Genomic DNA, 12,482 nt, shown 5'->3' with positions numbered 1-12,482 from the left:
ATAAAATCAGCCAAGGGGATAAGCATATAAGGTGAAGTCTGGGGAAGAACTAAATATGGAGCTTCCACTTTTTCTCCTCAAAGAGTCAGGATGCATTCTTTTCTCAGCATCAGTGCATGACAATGCATATAGGATATTGCCAACCAGGAAACTCACCCGAGCTTTAGTATCCAGAGTTTTACCATGCACTGCCATGCAAAGCCCCCACCCTAAATCATACTGTTGGGTATCCTGGTGTAGCTTCCTCCTACTCTACTGAGTGGGGCCAACCCCACCCTAAATAACATTGTTAGACTATCCACTGTGACCAAGGCCCTCAGGCAAACAGAGGCACTCCTGTCAGGCCAGAGATTACCTCCCAGAACTGAGGGCAAAAACCAGACCTCATTTGGCCAAGGTAAAATTTTTTACTGCACAGGAGTTAATACAGGAAGTAGGGAAGACAAGAGGCCATTAGTGCAATCACTCTACCACAGTAGTTCTATTAACAGTATTCCTTAAATTGGTATAGGATATAAATCAGTGTTCTTTAACTTCAGGGTTGACTTAAAACCAGCATTTAAAAAGACTAATTATAGTTGCTGTAAGTAGGAATTCTTCTCTTTACTTCTTTACCTCTTTATCCATTAAGATTAGGATTAATCAGGAGTTCCCTGGTGGCCTAGCAGGTGGGGGATCTGGCATTGTCACTGCTGTGGCTCTGGTCACTGTTGTGGCACGTGAGTTCAATCTCTGGCCTGAGAACTTCCATATGCTACAGGCATGGCAAAAAAAAAAAAAAAAAAGAGGGAGAGAGAGAGAGAAATGTGGTTCAAAACCAAAGAACAGTTGAGAGCTGAATTGGAGCCTTCTCTGCAATGACTCATAATACTAGCGCTAGGGTACTATGTCAGTTAAGATATGTTGGTTACTTGCAATCAAGATTTGAAAAAATGGAAATTTAATTTGCTTAAAAAATAAGGGAACTTATTAGCTTACATAGCTAAAACATTCAACTATAGTTCAGGCCTTAGATACCACTGGATAAATGTTTTTCTCAGTTTCTCTCACCTCTGACCTATTTCATGTGCTGTCTTTGTCCTCAAGTTGCCTTCCATCATAGCTGAAGAATGCCTGCCTGATCTCAGGGCTATATACCTTCTTGTTCTTATCCAAAGAGTGTGTCTTCCCTCAGCTTTGAAGCAAAAATATTGGTCTTAACTCTATTTGTATCCCGTTAGGTTATAATTTCCACTATCTGAGCCCCTATCCAAACAATTCCTGAGGTCAAAGGAATGTCATGAATTGTTTGGGGCCTGGGTTAAGTGCCCATCCCCTAAACCAATTACTGTGGCAAGACAGACTGTCACATTACTAATGTGAGTCAGGTTTGTCAGGGTGAGGAGCCACCCCTGATTTGGGAGAAAATTTCCTAAATCTTCAGTTTGATATATTGCATTGTTTGGGGAATGTTTTCTGCCATTATCTGCAAATATTTCTTTTTTCTTTTTTTTTTTTTTTTGCTTATTTAGGACCACACCCGCAGCATATGGAGGTTCCCAGGCTAAGGGCTGAATTGGAGCTGTAGCTGCTGGCCTTCACCAAAGCCACAGCAACTCGGGATCCGAGTGGCATCTGCAACCTACACCACAGCTCATGGCAACGCAGGATCCTTAACCCACTGAGCAAAGTGAGGCATCAAACCTGCGTCCTCATGGATGCTAGTCAGACTCCTTAACTGCTGAGCCACAACAGGAATTCCTGCGAATATTTCTGGAACCCCATTTTCTCTCCTGTTCTGGGACTCAGCTACAATCCAGCAAACCCAGGATTGTTTGATATTGTCCCACAGCTTTTGGATATTCTATTTGCTTTTCACTTGTTTTCTTCTTTGTATATAATTTTGATGACTTGATCTTTTCTCAGCTGTGTTGAGTAATCAATAAGTCTATCAGAAGAATTACTCATCTCTGAATATCATGAGATTTTTTTTCCCTTAGCATTTCATTTGACTATTTTTTTTAATCTAAAAATTTTGGGGGGAACGAAAATAATATTATTTGCAGAAGAAATAAATGAATGAGTGGGCAAACTTCAAGCTAGCCTCACTTCATTTGACTATTACAATTTCATCTCTCTACTGAAATTTCCCATTTGTTCATACATGTCCACTTTTACTTTTTTGCTTATTTAGTTAAAGTCCTTATCTGATAGCACTAACATCTAGCTTATCTCCAAGTCCATTTCTGTTGATACTTTATCTCTTGACAGTGAGTTTTTTAATTTGTTTGTTTTGTGTGTATCATGGTTTTCTAATGAATGCAGGACATTGTATGTAGAATAGTACTATATTCTAGTGAATTGTGCCCAAACCTTGCAATGAACACACCTCTTCTTCTGTCAGGTTTTTAATGCAGGGCAGGGGGTTGGCTCAGTCTAGTTAGGAGTTGAGCTGGGCAAAATTTCTGCAAATTTCTTTAGCAGGAAGATGCTGTGTCCTTGTGCCTAGTGTGGGGGCTGGGATGCCAGAGAGTTTTTCTGTGTTCCTGCTTCTCCCTGGGCTTTCAATTGTCCCTGCATTCTTATGCCATAGAGGGGCTCTCTCTCACACTCAGCATTAGCTTGAGCTTGTATAGAGATTCTCAGTCGTCTGGACTAGTATCCTTCTTAGGCAGGTCCCGTACGTGGCTATGCCTTGGGAGTTGGGACTTTTTCAGCCTCTCCTGAAAGATAGCCACCAACTTTTATCTATAGTTGGTCTTAGATAAGAATTTCCTGCACCTCCCTCAGCACTAGACCTCAGCTTGTTATCAGTGTAGGAAGATACAGGGTCCAAGAGGATTTTCTGACTCTCCCTGAAAGATATAGTTTGTTCATCCACAAGGGATCTTCATCTGTGGCATGGGGGCTAAAGGATTTGCTGCTCCAGATCCACTGGCTTAAGGCTTTTGCTTTGTGGAATGGGATTGCTAAGGCAAAAGGACTGGGTAGGGAGGCTTTATGTCCAACTCCTAGAAGCTGCCATTTACCTCCTTTATGTCTGCACCATTCAGTGCAGCTCTGTGATCTCCTGCCCTGCTCCCAGTCTTTCATTTGAGCACCACTAAGCTTGTGGGAAGAACAGCAACTATAGTCTCCTCTTGTGCCTAATACACTGATACACTTTGACTTTAACAATTAGTTAGGATTTCTGAATTTTCTCTTACTCTGCAAAGGTTTAAACATTGTGTCCCATTTCTTCTTGGAACTCAGGTTACTTGGTTGCCTTGCACCCTCAGCTGTTTGATATGCTCAAGAACATTTACAATTTTGTGAATTATCTGGCTTTTTCTTCATCGTAAGGGTGGAAGCAAAATTCCTTGCAGTTTTCACATCCCAAGCTGAAGTACAAGTCACATCTAAACTGAAAGCCTGGGCAGTTTGGAAAGTCTGGAAAGGTTGGTGAAAGGGGGAATGAATACTAGGTAGGCAACCCATGGTGTCAATTCCAGGTATAAATTAATAAATACAAATTCTAGTAATAGGTTTTGTAAAGGAAAAGTTTGGCTTGTTTTGTTTAAGCAGTATATAGGTTGAGAGGCTAGGTAATCCTACAGTTACAAACAACTCTGCCTTTTAGTAAGTTAACATAACAGAAGTTTATTTATTTATTTATTTATTTAATGGCCACATCTGCAGCATATGGAAGTTCCCAGGAATTGAATCCAAGCCACAGCTGCAACCTATGTTGCAATGCAGCAATGCCAGATCCTTTAACCCATTGTATCAGGCTGGGGATTGAACTTGTGCCTCCTCAGTGACTGGAGCTACTGCAGTCAGATTCCTAACCCACTGCACCACAACAGGAACTCCAACAGAAGTTCATTTTTCACTCAAGCTATGCCTTCAGTGGAGACTGACAAGGCAGTGAAGAGTTTGGGGCTCTGTTCATTGTAAGAACTTAGAGACCTGGACAGATGGAGATTTTAGCTTGATATGGGCTCCTATCCTAACTGCAACAGTGAGAAGGGAACTTGGTGAAACACATTCGGTCTTTCAAACATGTTGCTTTCATTGGCCAAAGCAAGTTAGTTGGCCACAACTAATTTCAAAGAAAATGAAGAGCAGATTTTTCTGTCTGGGAAGAGAAGAGCCCTGGAACTATGTGGTGAACAACACTAATGAATACCATGGGGAGGAAAACTTACCTTCCCGACCCCCGGCAGAAAGATGTGCAGTTAATGTGTGATTGACTTAAGCTGAGCAGCATTAAATCCAAAGAAATCAGATTAATTTAAAATGAAATCTTCAAGGAGTCAGAATTTTAGCCTTTATATCATTTCCTGTTGTGATACAGAAATCTTAATATCGACAAACTAATTAATTGGCAGAGTAAGTATAAAGCCTGTGATGGTCCCTGTCATTTCAAATCCATTAAGATTCAGAATCAAATTCTTCGGTTTCTCTACAAATTTGGTTCACTTTCCCAGCTTCCTTATTGTGGTTTTTGATACCACGATTTGGCAAGTCTTCCAAACGAAAGACTGTGGCACAATTTTTATGTAACTCATATGTCCTGCTTTATGAAGGTATGATATGCAGTCATGTGCCTTTTAATATTAAAAGTCTCAATGCTTCCATCATGCTTACTGAGAGAACATCTTTCTTCCTCTTAGGAGTGCTCTTCCTCAGAAAATTCCCATGATTTCAGGATTACTTTTCATGTGTAAAGGGTCAGCGCCAATTACTACATTCACCTGTGGGAGAGAACATTGGGAAATTTACTCAGACCCTGGAGAAGTGTCATTGTCTGGAGTTCTCAATGTGGCTCAGTGGGTTAAGAACTTGGTGTTGTCTCTGTGAGGATGCAGGTTGATCCCTGGCCTTGCTCAGTGGGTTAAGGATCTGGTGTTGCTGAAAGGTACGGTGTAGGTCTCAGACGAGGCTCAGATCTGGTGTTGCTGTGGCTATGGTGTAGGCCTGTAACTGCAGTTGCAGCTGTAGCTCCTATTTGACCCCTAGCCCAGGAACTTCTATATGCTGTGGGTGTGGCTGTAAAAAGAAAAAAAAAAAAGAAATGTCATTGTCTTCAGCCATGTTTCAGCTGTGATCACATAAGTAAGTGTATCAGTTTCTTGCTGCTGCTGTGACAAATTACCTCACACTTAATGACTTAACACAAATTAATTCTCTTATAGTAGGTCAGAAATCTGAGTGATCTGATTGGGCTAACATAAAAGGCATTATCAGGGCTGCTTTCTTTTCTGGAGGCTCTATCAGAGAATTCAATTCTTTGCCTTTTCCGCTTTCTAAAGGCACCTCTCTCTCCATTTTCAAATCAGCAACGTATTGTATATCTGACCTTGCTTCCATTCTCACATCTCTTTTTTCTGATCACAGCCAGGAAAGGTTCTCAGCTTTAGAGAATCCATTTAATCATATTGGGCCCACCTGGATAATCCAGGCTAGTTTCCCCATATAAAGATTCTTAATTATATCTGCAAAGTTCTTTTGCCGTGTAAAGTAGCATATCAACAGATTCTAGGGATTAGGATGTGAACATCTTTGAGGGGCCATTACTCTGCCTGTCAAGGTGAGTGTCCTTATTGAAGCCACGTGATGGAGGTGGTCTGGTTACCTTATTGCAGCCTCTTTCCACAATGCTACAATGACAGATTGTTAGTTGACTGGAATGGTTTCTAGTTTCAGCTACATTCTAGAATACCTCATCTCTTGACTTTCATGTCTCTACTACGATTAAGAAGGAAGTCCCTAACACCCCTAGTTCTAGGCCCATTCCATGTCTAGTGACATGGAAAATTCACATTTTCATATTATGATTTTACTTTGTTAATGGTGAATAACATATTACTCCACTGTTTAAAATACTTCAATGCCTTCACATTGTATTTATTACAGTACTGAGCAGGCCCTGCATGATTTAGCCTTTGCATACCAATCATACCATTTTCTCCCTTGCTTATGCAGGACAATCACACTGAATTTCTTTTGCCTCTCAAATGAACCAATCTTTTTCCTGCCACAGGATCCACACACACGATGTTCTCTCTCTTTAGAATGAATGCTTTTATTCATGCATGTCAGCTGGCTAACTCAGGTCTCAGTTTGTTACTTCTTCAAAGACACTTTCCTTGTGTTGTTATAAATCTAAACTACGGCCTTCCTATTATCCTCTTCCATAGCACCTTGTCATTTTCCTTTGTCGCATATTTATTTAAGTGTATTGTTAATTTCCTTAAAAGGACTCTAAGTACTATGACGGCAGGAAATATATACCCATCACTTAGCATTGTTCGGCTAAACAGGGAAATGTTGATTGAATTCCCACTGCCACAAGTACGGGTTTTAACTCTATTCAATAAGGTTATGAAACTTTTTTTTTTTTTTTCTTTTTAGGGCTGCACCTGTGACATATGGAAGTTCCCAGGCTAGGGGTTGAATCGGAGCTGCAGCTGCTGGCCTACATCACAGCTCGAGACAACACTGGATCCTTAACCCACTCAGTGAGGCCAGGGATTGAACCCATTTCCTCATGATACTAGTCATACTAGTCGGGCTCTTTCCACTGAGCCACAATGGGAACTCTTGTTATAAACTTTTTTAAAGCAGAGACTAATTAAAGTTCGCTCTTCTACAACACAGTAGGCAGTGACTTAGACCCAATGGTAGGCCTTCCTTAAATATTCAATGAATCTTAGATTACTAATCTAGATGCCACTTCTGATTCACATAGCATACTATTTCTAAAATATTGCTTACATCATCTTAATTCCCTGTTAAAAAACCTACCCACCATTTCCTATTTCATCTAGTTCAAATTTATTCATTCTCTTAACTCACAAATATATAGTATTTTATAATCCTCACAACACATTCACTACTATACACTCTCTAAAATGATTTCTAATTGTTTCATTTGTATGGATGCCTTTGATAACAGGATCTGTGTCTTATGTTTTGACTTCCCTTTTTGTTCGGCACACAAAAAAGGCGCTTAATATCGAGGGAAAAAAACTCATCATTTAAAATCTGAACTAAAAAGTTGATTTATTATTTTCTATGTGTAGAAAATCACTATGCTTGTTTGACAGTTTCTCTGCTGATCTTATTTAGTTTTTGTGAAAGATGGAGTTCAGGGTTTGGCTGCCTTTCAAAGGTGAAAGCCGGCTGACAACAGCTGTGGAAGCATGATTGCTTTGCTGGAGAGACTGTTGACAACTGGCTGAATTTCACTAGAGACGTGTTCACTTGAGTCAAGCTGTTGCTGTTTTGGCTAACTTTAAAAAGTGGGAGGCTGTCACTGACAGGCTAGTTTTTTAGAGGCTTGTTCACAAGGCTGAGTGGCCATCTATCTATTAATTGAGTTTAAAATCACTTCTGTTTGGAGTTTCTGCTCTGGTGCAGTGGGTTAAGAATCCAACTACAGCAGCTCGGGTGGCTGTGGAGGCACGGGTTCTGTCCCCAGCTCAGCACAGCAGGTTAAAGGATCTGGTGTTGCCACAGCTGCAACAGAGGTCGAAGGTGTGGCTTAGATTCAATCCAATTCAATCCCTGGCCCAGGAAGCTGGGAACTTCCATATGCCATGGGTGTGGCCGTAAAAAAAAATTAAAAAATAGAATCACTTCTGCTCATTAGTTATTATCATAGCTACACAACCTTTTCCTAAGAATAAAGGGCTTTTAATATTTTTAAAAGAAATATTTATTGATTGATGAGTTTTTCAAATGTAAAAGAATTCTTTTTTTCCTCTTTATGGCCACATTCATGGCATATGGAAATTTCCTGGCCAGGAACTGAATGCCAGCTGCAGCAACAGCAGATTCTAAAAGAAGAGATTTAATGGCGGTCTAATGGTCTAATGTTTGACCATTCAAAGGGGAGTAATGTCATTCCCTTTCTACTCTCCTCAAGGTATCTCTCATCTCATTCTAACTAAGCAGGGATAATTGGGCTGAGTAGTCATGTAGATTTGATATGTAATGTCCTTTTTGGGCAACCAAATGATATTAATAGGGTTAAGTTAGAAGTTTCTTTCAGTTTCACAACTCATCATTGATCATGTCATGTAAATTTTCAGGATTGTTGTTACATTTGGGAAAATCTCAAATAGGATCATTTGTCTGACTTAAAGTTCAGGGCAGCATTCCTGTCGTGGCACAGTGGAAATGAACCTGACTAGGAACCATGAGGTTGTGGGTTCAATCCCTGGTCTCTCTCAGTGGGTTAAGGATCCCGTGTTGCTGTGAGCAGTGGTGTAGGTCATAGACATGGCTTGGATCTGATGCTGCTGTGGCTGTGGTGTAGGCTGGCAGCTGTAGCTCCAATTCGACACCTAGCCTGGGAACCTCCATATACTTCAGGTTTGGCTCTAAAAAGCCAATTAAAAAAACAAAAACAAAAACCCAGAATTCAGGGCTTTTGCACATGGCCCATGGAGCTGAAATGTCAGCCACAGCCATTTCGCAACAGGAACACTAGTCTGAGGTGCTGGGTGCCAGGCTTCTGTATAAGGTACCCTATGAGCAAGTGGCTCTAGACTAAGCACAAAGAAAAAAAAAGTTACTAAACTATGAATCAACATTGTGCTAATTCCTGGAAAAGTCAGGGACTTCAAAGAGTGTACAGTCTAATGAGAGAGAGAGAGACCCAAAACGAATACTGCTGGAGGATGCCTTGAAAACATCACTGAAAAGTTGAGGAAACAAGTATTAGGAGAAATGAGATAATGTGTGTGGTTTACTGAGCAGTTGAAGTACAGATGTTTCTGGCATGTCTCAGCCTATGGAATTCGCTACTTATACTCAGTAATGGAATGTATCCAGGACCACTTTCTTAGTGAACCTCTAAAAGAAAAATGGACTAGAGAAGCTATTTTTAATGCTCAGTGACTTATGTAATAAGAAGAATGTCTTATGAGAAAATAGTATTAGTGTAACCCTTGATGTAGCAGTCATTTTGAGCAGAATATAAAAGGAAGTCCAGGGTAAACTTACAGAGATAGATCCAGGGTGATTTTCATTTCTACTCCCTTTACGGGCAAGCTATCATTACGAAGAAGTCATTGCTGGAGGACATAAAGTTTTAGAAGATGACATTGATGAGGATAACTTTTAAAACAAATACAGTAATGGAACAAACACAGAATTTTTAAATACACAAGACTCTTCATTCTGTAATGGAAGCAGAAGTAATTGTGAGCAAGTTTCGTATGTACTAGTCACGTTTTGTAAAATAAAGGGTTTTACAACTTAAGAGACAGGGTATTCAGTGTTTTTGCCATAAGACTAGTATTGCAAATTCACAGTTTCTGAGGCATGTGGCTGTTGGTGGTTTGCTAGTTGGCAGTTTTTTTTGTTTTTTTTTATTAATGTTTGGCAGATATTTTTGACGTAATAAACATAATCTGTAAAGGTAAAGTTGACATTTTAACTTTAAGTAAGAACTAATGTGATTCTCAAGAGTAAATCGTGTATTTTGAAAATGGATATTTGGAAATATTTTACCATTGTGTATACTTTTGTTGAAAATGATATGTTAGCGATAAAAACTCCTATGTGCATATTAAAAAATGGGAACATTTTTAACCTGTTCAAAAATCTTCCAGATGAAGTATTTCAGTGAGTTTTTAACCTATTTGTTAAAAATATTAAAAAGTTGATGTCTTCTGATTAGATTGCAAGAACATTTTGTTAAATAAGGACAAAAGAAATTTTATTAGTGCAATTTTAAGGAAAACTTTATCATGGTTGATATAAAGGATTGAACAATGAATGTCCAGAGTGTCCCGTAGGTGCAAACATACCTCACATCTTCCATTTAGTTCTCTCATATTTGGGCAGTCACTTTTTTTTTAAACCTGTAACAGCCAGTAAAGTCACATCTTTAAACTTTTGTTTTTCCACAAAGTATAAAGCTAAGGCTTACAAAAATAATGAAGTATATTAATTACCTCTCTCTCATTAAAGAGATATTTCAAGTAAACAAACAAACAAAAAAAGAATTTAGGGCACATCAGTTTTCTTTAAACTGATGACATTCTAACCAGTTTGCTGTGAATGTCATTAAATTCTCACAAAAGAAGAACTTCCTTTTATTGGCCAAGCATTGATAAGCACTAAATAATTAAAAATTTATACATCCAATAACTGGAAGATTTTCTTACAGATTATCTTTAGGCTCCTTAAAGTTTTGCTTCTCCTCTACTATCTATTGTTTTTTTGTTTTTTTTTTTTTTTTTTTTTTTTTTTGTCTTTTTACGGCTGCACATGTGGCGTATGGAAATTCCCGTGCTAGGGTTCGAATTGGAGCTGCAGATGCCGGCCTATGCCACAGTCACATCAATGCCGGATCCAAGCTGCATCTTCGACCTACACCACAGCTCATCACGATGCTGGATCCTTAACCCACTGAGCAAGGGTGTCCTCACGGATGCTAGTCAGATTCATTAACTGCTGAGCCACTGCAGGAACTCCCTATCCATATATTTTTGATGCTAGCACACAGGACACATTCAAATCTGAATATGATGTCTGGCCCTGTACCTTTGTTTTACAGTGCTGGGTGGGTCAGCACAATGGGTGGTAGGAGGCTTCTTGGATGCCACTCATATAATGGGACAGCTGAAAATAACTATACATGGAAGTGACTGTGAATTACAAAAATATATCCCACTAAACTCAAACCAAATGTATTCTAACTCAAATTCCCTTTGGTTAAATTTTAAAAACGACTTCTAGGCATTCCAACGCCATCTGACAAGGGCAAGCAGGACAGAGGGAAAATCAGTGAGGAAAGAATTAGCAGTCTAAAGACTGCAGTTAAAATTTTTACTTTTAAAAATTTTACAAAAGCATATGGCTGTGTGAGCATATTGCTGGGGCTCCTTCCAGGGTCTTGGAAAGGGCTAGTGTAAATGATGGCCCCTGAAGCTAAGCTTTCTTATCTTCACAGTAAATCTCCCTTAAGGTCTGGAGCTATTTAATTTACAGGGTGAATTGCAATTTTCAGAGTCTGCTCTATATAGGGGCAGTGGATAGACTGATTACAGCTTCACTTGAGACAAAGATTTGAGGAAGAGATCTTTGCCTCCTGTGTCAAAGTGCTCCCTGCTGTTTGTTTAGACTAGTGGTTCTGAAACACTTGTTCTCATAATTGTTTCACACTCCTAAAAAGCACTGAGGACTCCAGAAAGCTTTTATGTGGATCATATCATATCTATCAACATTTGCTGTATTAGGAGTAAAACAAACATGCAAAATATTAATTCATTTAAAAACAATAAATAATAAATCTGTTACATGTTAATATAAATAACATTTTTTAATGAAAAATAACCATTTTTCAGAGCAAAAAGAATTTGGTGAGAAGAATGACATTTTACATTTCTGCAAATTTCTTTAGTATCTAGCCTAATAGAAGATTCTCATTCTTCTGCATGCAATCTGTTGCACTATCACAGGACATGTAGTCTCTGGAAAATTCCATTGTTTTTCGATTCAGTATGAAATAATTTTGCCCTGTGAACCTGGAGACCGCACTTTAAGAACTGCTGATTAGTGGGTCACTATATCACTATATTATGTTCCCTAGGGTTCTGAAAAGTACCCCCTCTTTGACTATTGCTGTATCTGTAATAATCAACCCCAACTCCTAGATAAGAGTTAAATGTTAACTATTGCTATGCTTTTTAGCATTCATGGAAAACTTTAGAAAAAACAATTTTTAATGATTACCAAGTCTGAGACAAGTCTTCTCTTTCACGGACACTTTCGCTTTCTTCCCTTTCTCCTTCATTGTCTGCTGCCTGATACTAAAGCTTTCTTTTAGGACGATAATGACTAAGACAAAGGTTGGACTATGACCAAACACAACACTGGATTCCTCACATGCTATAACACAATCTAATATTTACCAAGCCCTTTCTGTGTGCTAGGCATGTGCTAAATGCTTTACGCACATTATTTAATTCTCATAACAATCCTAAGAGTTACCTAACGTCATTCGCATTTTGCAAAAGAGGAAGCTGAGATACAGAGAAGTTAATGCCCAGAGTTTTACGAGACTGAGCTGGGAAGTGAACCCAGAAAATTTCCAGAGCGTGCAGTGCACTATCTAGTGATAAAGTATAAAGATAAGCGATAGAGCGAGGTACATATGAGTGTAGGTGAAGGAAGGAGGTTCGTAAAGTAAAAAGCCTCAGGACCAAGACAGCTGAGATACCAAGACATGAGGTACGGTGTTATTTTCCACCCGATTCTTCTTTTCTGCCTTATTTTCTACTCCCATGTTCTTATTCTTATATTTAATATAGTTCCCTGCTGGGAGTTCCGACGTCCCAGCCTGAGGCTGATGGCGTAACCCAGGCGCTAAACAACCTGTTGAAAGGAGTGGGGCAAATCCGGAGTAACCACGGTAACAAGGGCGTGGCGAGGACCCTGCGCAGGCGCGCTACACCACACGCCCGCCCGCCGGCCCCTCCCCTCGGCTCCGGACTTCACCAGCT

The 12,482-nt window shown here is 39.5% G+C and overlaps 1 protein-coding gene across 22 annotated transcripts in view; it reads right to left on the bottom strand.

Moving 5' to 3' along the window:
- NUDT13 (nudix hydrolase 13) overlaps positions 1–12,482 on the bottom strand; it is a 39,967-nt gene that overhangs the window by 26,519 nt on the left and 966 nt on the right. For 4 of the 22 annotated variants that reach the window (XR_014828112.1, XM_084997350.1, XM_021074324.2 and 1 more), the window contains exons 2-4: positions 9,783–9,836; positions 8,974–9,044; positions 4,609–4,715 (exon numbers count right to left, since the gene is read on the bottom strand). The exons of 14 other annotated variants lie outside the window; for them this stretch is intronic. The gene's annotated coding sequence lies outside the window, so the exon portion shown is untranslated. The remainder of the gene's footprint in view (positions 1–4,608; positions 4,716–8,973; positions 9,045–9,782; positions 9,837–12,482) is intronic. 4 more of the 22 variants (XR_014828113.1, XM_021074339.2, XM_084997354.1 and 1 more) reach the window with 1 other exon arrangement.

Source organism: Sus scrofa, chromosome 14, assembly GCF_054392235.1.
Source record: "Sus scrofa isolate SSC_HxYL_T2T_F1_AM1 chromosome 14, Sscrofa_HxYL_maternal_Yorkshire_Landrace_v2.0, whole genome shotgun sequence".
Taxonomy (NCBI): domain Eukaryota; kingdom Metazoa; phylum Chordata; class Mammalia; order Artiodactyla; family Suidae; genus Sus; species Sus scrofa.
This window is presented reverse-complemented; position numbering and strand designations above follow the sequence as displayed.